Here is a 10,772-nt window from a genome sequence, read left to right as displayed (position 1 = left end):
TCTCAAACTCATGTGGAGTTTGCTCGTGAAAAGACCGTTCTTTTCGATAAGTGGTGTGCAGCATCCAAAGTTGATGATTTGTCTTCGCTGCGTGAATTAATTTTGTTGGAAGAGTTTAAAAGAAGTTTGCCTGAGCGAAACTAATTAATTTGTATAGTTTATAAAAATAAAGGGTGGATGGAACCTAAGTCTTCCTTCTCCGTCCCATTCTGATCAATCTACTTGTAGACAAATAGATCCATGATTGTCTTTGTTTTCCTGGTCTGAGCTGTTAACAGGATCAAAAATGTACAGCTGGATAGAAACGATACTGTTCACCATCTTTGTTGCTCTGTAATGTTAGCTTGGAGGTGTGAGGGGCTGTAAGGGAGAGAGTAAACAAAGACTTCATGAGATAACTGTGTGAGGTTACTTCCCACCAAAATTCTCTTCCACAACTCAGAGGTGAATTTCTAATGAACTCATGTTACTCAGTAGAAACTATGTCAGAAAGCTACAAGTTTTTAGATTTTGGCTAAAAACAGCAGAATCATAATGAAAAGACAACTTTAAAACGCTCTGAAAACAGATCAAATATCGTTGGAGTAGGACTTTAAAATGCATAACTGAGCTGAAACTTCAACTAAAAAAAAAAAAGAAACTTTTAAATGTTTTGCGATTAGTACAGAGCCATTCATTTTAATTTTTGAAATATACTTTTGTTTTTTTAAACATTTCCTTTTTTTTTACTTCTTGGAATCATTTTAGTTTGTGTAATTTTGTTTTGATTTCTAAAACTTGATGTTGTTTTTTATTATTTGATTTTTGTTTTTAACTTCTTTATAATGTTTTGCAAGGATGAATTTCTTATGTAAATTAACCTCCAGAGCCACAGTAGTAATCATTTGGCAATAGCTGGGTGGCTCAGTGGGCTAGGTGAAGGGCTGGCATGCAGGAGCCCTGGGTTCGATTCCCAGGGTTGTCCACTGATCCCCACCCAGATTGGGTCCTTAGGCAAGACCTTTGAAGCTGCTGCCTAACTGGGTCCCTGTGCCCCTCAAGTTCAGGGTTGTGTCAGGAAGGGCATCTGGCGTAAAAACTCTGTCAAATCACTGATGCCAAACAGTGGGTGCTGTTATGCTGTGGCGGCCCCGAAAGGGATAAGCCGAAAGTGAAAGAAGAAGTACTAGTTGAAGTACTAAGGAGGTCTGTAAAGGAATGTGAAGTACTAAATTAAAACACAGGAATTAGTCCCACCCAAAGTCAGCCAAATGATTAAAAAGTTGCACTTTTCATAATATTTCAGTATTAATTTTCTCAAAAAATATACAGTAAAAGTGTTTCACACTCTCAGTACTAGTACTCCATGAAGTACTAAGGAGGTCTGTAAAGGAATGATGAAGTACTAAATTGAAAAACAGGATTTAATCCCACCCAAAGTCAACCAAATGATGTAAAGATTAGACCTTTTATGGTATTTCTGATGTTCTTTTCTAAAAAAAACTATACAGGAAAAATGTTTTATATTTCCAGGAGAAAGTTTCTTTTAAGGACTAAGGAGGTCTGTGATGGATTTATAATGTAATACATTGATGATTGGGATTAATTCACAGCCAAAATTAACCCATTTTATTTCAGTAATACAAGAGATTTTGAGATTGATTGGAAAAAAAAGTAATGCACAGTTTTTTTTCTAATAAATATCATATGCATAAAAAGTAATGTGATTGCATTTATGAGGAGTAAAAATATCATGTTTTCTAAAGAGTCTCCAGGATTTTCCAACGAGCACGGACATGCTGCCGTAAGTCTTGTATGAAACTAGCAGAAAAAAATCCAATGAGGGCTGATTTGACCACGGAAAAACGAAAAGCGGCTCACTTGACCGCAGTGATCAACTGCTAGTCTCACAATCACAGCCACGCTGTCTTTACGTTCAACACGTATTCACTCATTTACGACACGTTAGCTAAAGAGGAATGTTCGGAACCGAACCACGCGTCACTAAATGTCTTTAGAAACTTGACAAACCTCAAAATAAAACACTGCCTTCTTATCAACACAAGCTAACACAGCTAACCTGCCAGCGCGGTCTTGTTCTGTTTACTTCCGGGTCACGATTGGAACGTCAGACATAAATAATTTAAAAAGTAATAGTCGGTCTCTTTAAAGTGCGACAAATGAAAATAAAATAAAATGTAAACAGTTATTTAAAGTTTCAACGTTTTAAAGAGACTGGATTTTAGTTTTGAATTATTTTTGTATGATGTTTCCATCGTGACCCGGAAGTAAGTAGCACGAGGCCGCGCTAGCATGCTAGCTCGTGTTCAGACGACGGCGGTGTTTTGTTTGGACGTTCGTGAGGTTTCTACAGAGATGTACCGATACGTGGTTCGGTTCTGAACAATCCTCTTTAGCTAAAGTGTAGTAAATGAGTTAATTCGTGTTGAACGCAAAGACAACGTGGCTGTGATTGTGAGACTAGCAGATGATCTAAGCTGCTGCTGTTCAGAGGACTTTGGTGTTTGTTGGAGCTGAAGATCTTCTGCAGCTGCAGGAACCATGTCTTCCCTTCAGTCTCTGAGAGAGTTGATCAGCGAGCGACTCGCTGCTGCTGCTGAAGAAATCTTCAGACTCTGTGAAGGAACCATCGTCCAGTACGAGCAGGAGCTCTGTCGTCAGCGCAGACTGCTGGATATCTGCTGGAAACCACAGCTTCAGCTCCACCACATAGGTATGTTCACTTCTTCTTCATCTTCCAGAACATCCTGGTCCAGGTTCTAGTGGACCCATGACTGTTTCTGTAACTGGTCCAGAACTCTGCGGTCCTCATCATCTCCAGAACCCATAGACCGTTTATAATGAACTGGACAAAGCAAGGTGTTGACGTCATCCATAGTATTTTTTTATTTATTATTTCTCTACCTTTTATTTGCAAAACTAAAAATTACGATTTTTTTTATTTGAAACATTGAAATCCAAAACAAAAGGCTGTATAGCATCTTACAAATAGAAAACTAGAACTTAATCTAAGGAGCAGATGAAAAAAGTTTAGATTTATGTAAAAATAATTGTAATATGTAAAATAAACATACTATTTAAAGTTATAAGTAACAATAAATAAACTATGAATATTTAAATACAATTAAAGAGTAAAAGAAGCAATCCAGGTAAAACAATTGAAAATTTAAGTTTTGTAGCTTCTTATCGTGTATTTTTGTAGGAATTTATAAAAAAGCTTAATAAAAATTTCTCTTTCAGAAAACGACATGGTAACACTTTATAATAAGATTCCTTAACAAGCTTTCTTAACACAATAATAAGCATTATTAATGTTCTTATAAGGTGTTAGTAAGACATTTATTGGTGTAATAAGCCTAATAAGGCTTATTAAATTCCTAAGTTAACACATTTACAAGCATTATTAATGTGTTAATATGATGCTTATTGTTACATTTATTACCATTGTATACATGGAACAAATAAGTGTTAACAAGCTTAATAAGAATCATTAACAAAACTTGTTAACAGATTAGTAAGGCTTATCCTTTTGTTCTTGTAAGACATTTAATATCATTATAGATGTCTCGCAATGACTTCTGTGTTAATAAGCTTAATAAGAATCCTTAATAAACTTTGTTAACAGATGAGCAAGCATTAATAATGTGTTAAATGCTAGTAAAACATTTATTAGCATTATAGGTGTCTTGCAAATACCTGATAGTGTTAATGAGAATATTCACTACTAAAGTCAGACTATTGTCTACAAAGATCATACTAGTAAACTGGTAGTAAGCCTTATAAATGTGTTAATAGTCTTTGTTAACCATTTATTGAATGTTTTGCAGCACCTTATCTAAAGTGTGGAGTGTTTTACCATAAACAAGAATAAAGCATAAAAAATGTAAAATGAAACTTTTTTATATACACTTGAAACAGAAATATTTATAAACATTCTGTAACCATAAAAACATCTGCAAATGTTTAAAGATTTTGTAAAATCACTTTCAAGCTTTAAATAACATTTTCAACAAGTGAGAAAAACTTGGAAACTAAAAAAAACTTGGAAACTTTTTCCTTAAGTCAGCCCGTTTGTCTCTTTCAAAGTACAAGTATGAAAGCTGCAACAGAGGAGATTTTTCAGTGAGGTAAAGAGAGGGAAAACATGTTCCAGAAAAAAACAAAACAAAAAAAAACGCACGTGCCACAAGAAGCATCAACCTCATTTGTCATCTACTCGTCTCTGTCTCTGTAGCGGTTAGCTTTAGCTGATGAAGCAGCAGGACATGCAGCCATTTTCAAATGTTCCATACAGAACTGGAGGATAAAGGTTCTAGTTTTTTCAGCAGCAACAGAACGATTAATAAAAGTGTTGATTTGAAGACAGCGCTGTTGTTACACACTGACGCTAGCATGATGCTATGATACTAGCTGTTAATGCTAATGAACTGTCTTGTGTATTCATTATAAATGTAAATACAATTGGTTAAAAGTTGGAAAAGGTTTTGACGGAGCGGACTTTAAGACGAGGCTTTAAATACAACAAAATTAATTTATAGAAGATGTATAAAAACTGTATTTTATAAATATAACAACAGGCATGAATCCACTTTTTATTAACTTTATTGGTAGTCTCTTTGTAGCATTAGAGAGCTGCATCTTTACTGTCAGTGATACCATGGCAATAATTCAAATATTGAAATGTTTTTAAGTTGTTTTTGTTATGATTTAATATAAAAATGAATCATTTGAAGTAAGAAATTAGAAAAGAGCATTTTCTATCATTCTGCCTCCTTTACTAAACATGTCTTTGTTTTTTCTGCATATTTTGAGTTTACAGTTAGAAGACAACAAAGAGGTGTTAAAACTCTTCATTCTGCATTCAACATAATATTTTTAAAATAACATCCATGTCAATTTCTTAGTAAAATAATGAAATAATTTATCCAGGAAAAAGTATTTTTAGATTTTTTTTTACTGAGTTAAAAAAAGAAAAAAAGATTTTGGTCACTGGGGTTGTGACTAGGGGTGGGTGATATGATGATAAAAACCGTCGTACGATCTCCAAAACTGACAATCTGTCATTTTTAAGAGATCGTTTTATCACGATCTTCTACAAAAAGCTGCAAGAGCGACAAGGTAAAAGCTTGTTGACAGCTGTGACTTTAAATCCGGACTGCCCCCCCGGTGTTTTTTCTTGTAATCAATGACACATATTACTGAATTGGAAGTCACGTGACATACGACGTGACAGACATGCGCCATCATTATGGATCGAGTCTTCTCGAGTAATGAATGACGGAGGTCCGAAAAAGTAACAAAAGGAGACGCAGTGTTTTACAATCGACTTCAAAAACCTTGACAACAAAATAATCTGATGGAGAGGAATCATCACAGGACAGGAATCGCATTTTAATAGAGAGAAATCAGGCTGGGAACCGTGAACTGTGTGCTAAAGTGGATGCTAGTAACTCACGAGAGACATGCTAGTTTGGTTCTTTGATGTTTTTATTAATGTTTCATGTTTTTAAACATAGCGGATGTTAATCGTACGTATTTACGTTCAACCTGCACAAAAACTGATGGTAATTCATGTTGGAAACACGTAAAATGTGCGGTCAAGATGCACGTTGCTGCATTGTTTTGCTAGCTCGTAGCTAGCTACTTTGAGAGCCTAAATCTTATTGTCGGTCACAGTTTTTTTTTTTTTTGTAAGAAGTGTAAGTGAGTTCGCACATAATTTTCTTAATCTGTGGCGTCACTGTTGAGCTTTTTTCTTGGTCGTACGGACCGAATAAAAGCCCAGCTAGAAGAAACAGCGCTAATGCTAACGCTAGCTTTCTGCTCAGTGACATAAACACAGCAGAGAGCAGATGTTAGTGAAGGAGCTGTGGATGTAAACTTTAACCTGCCACAACATTTACTGCTATTATCTCTGTGTTTTGAATCTTAACAGTTTGGCAGATGTATTTGATGTATTTGATCCAAGTTTAAAAATGTTTTTGTATCAGTTAAAGATGCTAGCTGGAGCCTTTTTATCAAAGTACAACGAAATCGTCCATTTGAAGGTAAATTCTGAAGCAATTGAGATTTATTTACTATGTATGTAATCCAAAAATAATAAAAGTTTCAGTTCAATTTGAAAATGTGATAAAGAGTGTTTTTATTAATATTATTATTATTTAGCTCTTTGAGATGTTTTTAATAGAAAAAGGACTTTACTAAACTTTATCAGTCATTTATGAGAATATTTTTGTTTTTGACCATATCGCCCAGCTCTAAGTCAGAGTGTCATAAAGTTGAAAGCTATAATGGCATTATGCTAGCTTTTCGGACTATTTTGGCATTCTTTAAAGGGTTAGTAATGGGGTTGTGGGTCATTTTCGATGTAAACTGTATTTCGCCTTATATTTACCATTTCCAAATGTTTTGGCGTATTTTGAGCAAGAAATATTGAAATAAAACGGCATTTTTGAGGCCAAATTTGGCAAACCTGTCTCTTCCGGGTGAAAAGCTCCGTTTTGGTCACGTGGTGCGTGTGACGTCAGAAGGGTCAACATAGCAAGATGGCTTCTCCTTTGCGTGACGGAGCTAGCGATAGCGGCGATATTTCCAGGTCCACAATTCTGTCTTCAGACTCAGATTGTGGAAACATTTGTTCTGAAAGTGACGCTGATTCAAAGGCGCCGGGTGTTTGTGGTTTGAGGACTGTAAAGCTCTATCAATTTGAGCCGGCAGCGCGTTAAATAAGAGCTGACAATCTGGCAATGACAGTGACGCTGAGAATGCCGATGGAAGCGAAAACTGTCCGTTTATCAGAGCCATGCTCGAAGCTGGAAGACGTGGAGCATCTCGTGAAGCTTTATTTACAGATCGGAACCTTTTGGCGACTCTAAATCAACTCATTAATGACGCTGACTATCCGGGTCGGCAATGCAGAGTTTCATATGCAAAATAAAGAGCTTAGAGACATGTTTGCAGGACCGTCCGCCACTTTATTAGTATTTATTTATTCACTTATTTATTCACATACATGTATCTGCAGACACCCTGGGTCCGCCTGCATTCTGCTGCTGGCGCTGTCTCACCCATGTGACGTCAACGCGTCACGTGACCCAAATCGAGCCGTTTCTGAAGCAGGGCGAAATGCGAGTGTGATTTGTCGTTGATTTTGTCAAATTTTACAAAAACTTGCGTTTGTCAACGGTAATTATTTTCAATTTTTGATACATTAGAACATATGGAATATATCTGGATACTTATTTTAGCTTTGTCCCAGGGCATTACTAACACTTTAAGGTTTTTTAGGCTATTTTGGAATTTAGCTAATATTTCAGCTACATGCTAGATGTTTTGGTTAACTTACCCTTTTTGACATTTTTTTAGGCTGATTTGGCATTTAACTAATATTTTAGCTGACTACCAGCTTCAGCATTTTCAGCTATTAGCTATTAGCTTTAGTTATTTCATCTATCAACTTCAGCATTTTTAGCTATCAATTTCATTATCTTCAGCCATCACCACTAGCATCTTCAGCACCCAAATTCAGCTTACAGCATTCACGCTAACATTGTCGGAGGTAAAACTATATATTCAACTTTTAGTTGGTTTAAAGCTAATAATGGTTAAGATGTGTGTTTTACATACACTTTGTGCAAGGCCTGATTAGTCGATTAGTCAGAAAAAAATAATTGATGATTAGTCGACTATTAAAATAATTGTTTGTGGCAGCACTACAGGAAACTAGCAGAGAGAGGAGTTTCATCCACATAAAAAAAAGCTTGTTCGGCAAAAAAAAAATGCATGTGCCGCAAAGAGGACCCACCTACTCCAACCCCTTCTGCTAATTGTCTCTGTGTAGCGGTTAGCTTTGGCTGATGAAGCAGAATCCAGACAGAACTGGAGGATGAAGCTGTAACAGCTGTAACAGAAGGTTGAATAAAAAGTTGATTTGAAGACAGTGGTGTTGTTACACACTGACGCTAGCATGCTATGATACTAGCTGCTAATGCTAACGAGCTGTCCCTTGTGTGATCTATACATGTAAACTCGAATCGGATTAAAGTCGGACAATATTTTCACAAAGCGGACTTGAAGTGTCGGATAAATACGACATTAACTTGTAGGACAATTGGGCTTGTGCAGTTCAGCGCGCCCGAGGGGGGCACTCAGTCGCAGTCATGAGCTTGAGTTCTTCTGTTTTGGAAAAAAAAAAGTTTTTGTGTTGAAATGTTTATGCAAGGAACTTTAAAGTAGTCTGATTTCTTATTGAATATGTAGCGTGAAAAGGGGTGAATATGAAGTATTCAATCCCAAAGTTGGTTGAAAAATACTGAAATTTAATCAAATTATTCTCGGGGTACCACCTTCTTAATGAAGGAAAATATTACTCATCAATGATTAGCCGCTACTTCTAATCAATAAAGTAATCAATTAATCAGTCTCTCAATTTTAGCGTGAGTGTCTTTACCCTGTGAAGGGACTTTGCCACAAAGAAGAAAATAATGATATCAAACAACGACGTCCTTTTGAATATTTATTGAATAACATGAGGTTAAACAAGCAGACATACTGGACGTAAAAGCATGGAAAGCAATCAACATGTGTGGAACACAGAATATAACTTTAACTAATAACTAGAAATAGATAAATGAGAAGAAAAGACACACAATATTGAGGTGGAAAAATTGAGGTGGAAAAAGCTAAATGTGTGGATGCATTAAGTGTGTGTTGTGCACAAAAAGGGTGATGTTACTGATCTGAGAATAAGCTATCCTTAAAAAGGAGGAATTTAAAACGGTGCAAAGATGTTACTCTTGCCAAAATAGTTAATCTTTGTTCTAACCACCAGCAGTTGACTGTATGAGCGAAGTTCGACTTCTCACCAGCGGTCTGTAGATCTGGATCTGCTCTGCCAGGAAGGGTGGTTGATCCCGTTCCTAGCCGGATGCTTCAGGCGGGCCGTGGAGGCGAGATCTGCAGCCAGGCGTAGAAGGAAAGGGAACCTGCGGTTCTGCTGGTTCTGCTCTGTTCAGTCACTTAGCTTCTGGGGTGGTCCAACGATTTCTCTATTCCGTTTTGTGACCAAAAAGTATAAGTCGCAAAGCTGGCCGGACAATGAAACTTATCGAATGGTCTGGTCTTAAAAATCAGTTTCAAAATAAAAGCATCAAAAATGGTAAAAAGTTGGAATCAGTCTATGAAATAAACGGAAGACAAAAATGTTGAAAAGGAAGAAAGCGCGCGAAAAAAAACGTGATCTTAAGACTAGAAGAACTTAGATGTTTCTGTTCTGTTCCTGTTCTAGCTTCTCAGGGTTGTGCCTCATGGCTTGAAAGGCGTGTTGTTGAGCCTGCAGGGGAAGCTTTCAGGAACAAAGAAAAAAGGGAAGAGAGCAGGAATGGAGGAAGCGGGCAAGAGACCTCCTGGCCTGTGCGCCAGTGCTTTCAAACTGGGAGGCAGGGCCAGAATCGCCCAATCCGTGGGGATTTGAGGCGTTTTACGATTGGAGGTAATTTGCATGTCCCAATAAGCTCTGTCTATACAAATATCAGGGGCGTAACTTTATTCTGGTCTGTGGATGTGTTCAATGCTGAATTAACCACAAAAGGAGTTTCTATCAAACAAAGTTATCAAAAACTTTGTAAAATCCTATATGTGTGTGTGAATCCTGTATGTGGCACATAAAATGCTCCCCAAAGTCCATATAAACACAGAAAAGCAATTCTCCAAGCTTTGACGGTTACACAATGATTAATTCAAAGATTTTAACCTCAAAGTAGTTGTGCAATCTTCTTCTGCTAGGAATAAAGGTTTGATTACACACATGTAATAATATTAGAACATTTCTTGTGGCTGTGGAGAGATGTTTTACATCTAAGATGCAATGAACAAAATCCCTGTGATTTAAAACATAAGAAAGTTATGCAGGGTCACATTTTTCAAACAAAGGACTGAGTGTCTGTCAGGAATGCTTCCACCCTCCAGGGCGTCAGCCTGCTGGAACCAAGATTCTTTTGAAGCTGACAGCAGAAATTAGCCAGACTATTCAAATGCAGAATAGTCAGGGTCCTGGCCCGGTTTATGGCTTACATCCGAATGGAAGGTAGGGGTTCCAGCCCACTTTATGGCCCCCCCTGCTGGGAGAGGGACTCTTTGTTATCTTGGAAAAGAGACATTCCACATGAAAGTTGAGTGACCAACTGTTCAGCACAGGTTATCAACGTTGTTTCCAAGGGTGATATGCTACAAGTATAAATAATGGATTTGTTGGTAACATTTTGTTCATGTATTTACATTTTTATTTTTAATAAGATGGTCTCATAATAGTAAAATTAACTTGTTTTTAACCACTCCTGACATGACACTAAATTAAGAGACCTTATGTGTTTTATTAATCCTCCATAATACACACGTCAGATAATGATCACATCTATTGTCAGAACTTAGGCTCGGCGATATGGCATAAAAAGAAAATTACGACTTTTTTTCAATTTTATTTCACGGTTTTGATTTTATCACAATTTTTTTAAAACAAATTCAATTGACAAAAAAAGTTATGCTGATTTTAGATGAAAAAAATAATGTATTTTGAAATATTTATTTTTATGCATATTTTAATTCAACTTCATTCAAAGAAAACACACTGGTAGGCGGAGGAGGAGGGGCATGTGCAGCTCTTCTTTAAAGTCACAGGCAGTTAACAAGCTTTTGCCTTCTCGCTCTTGGAGCTTTTTGTAGAAGATCGTGATAAAACAACCAAAAATGACACATTGTCAGCTTTGGAGATTGTA

The sequence above is a fragment of the Oryzias melastigma genome, unplaced genomic scaffold, assembly GCF_002922805.2.
Source record: "Oryzias melastigma strain HK-1 unplaced genomic scaffold, ASM292280v2 sc00270, whole genome shotgun sequence".
In the NCBI taxonomy this organism is placed as follows: Eukaryota; Metazoa; Chordata; class Actinopteri; order Beloniformes; family Adrianichthyidae; genus Oryzias; species Oryzias melastigma.
This window is presented reverse-complemented; position numbering follows the sequence as displayed.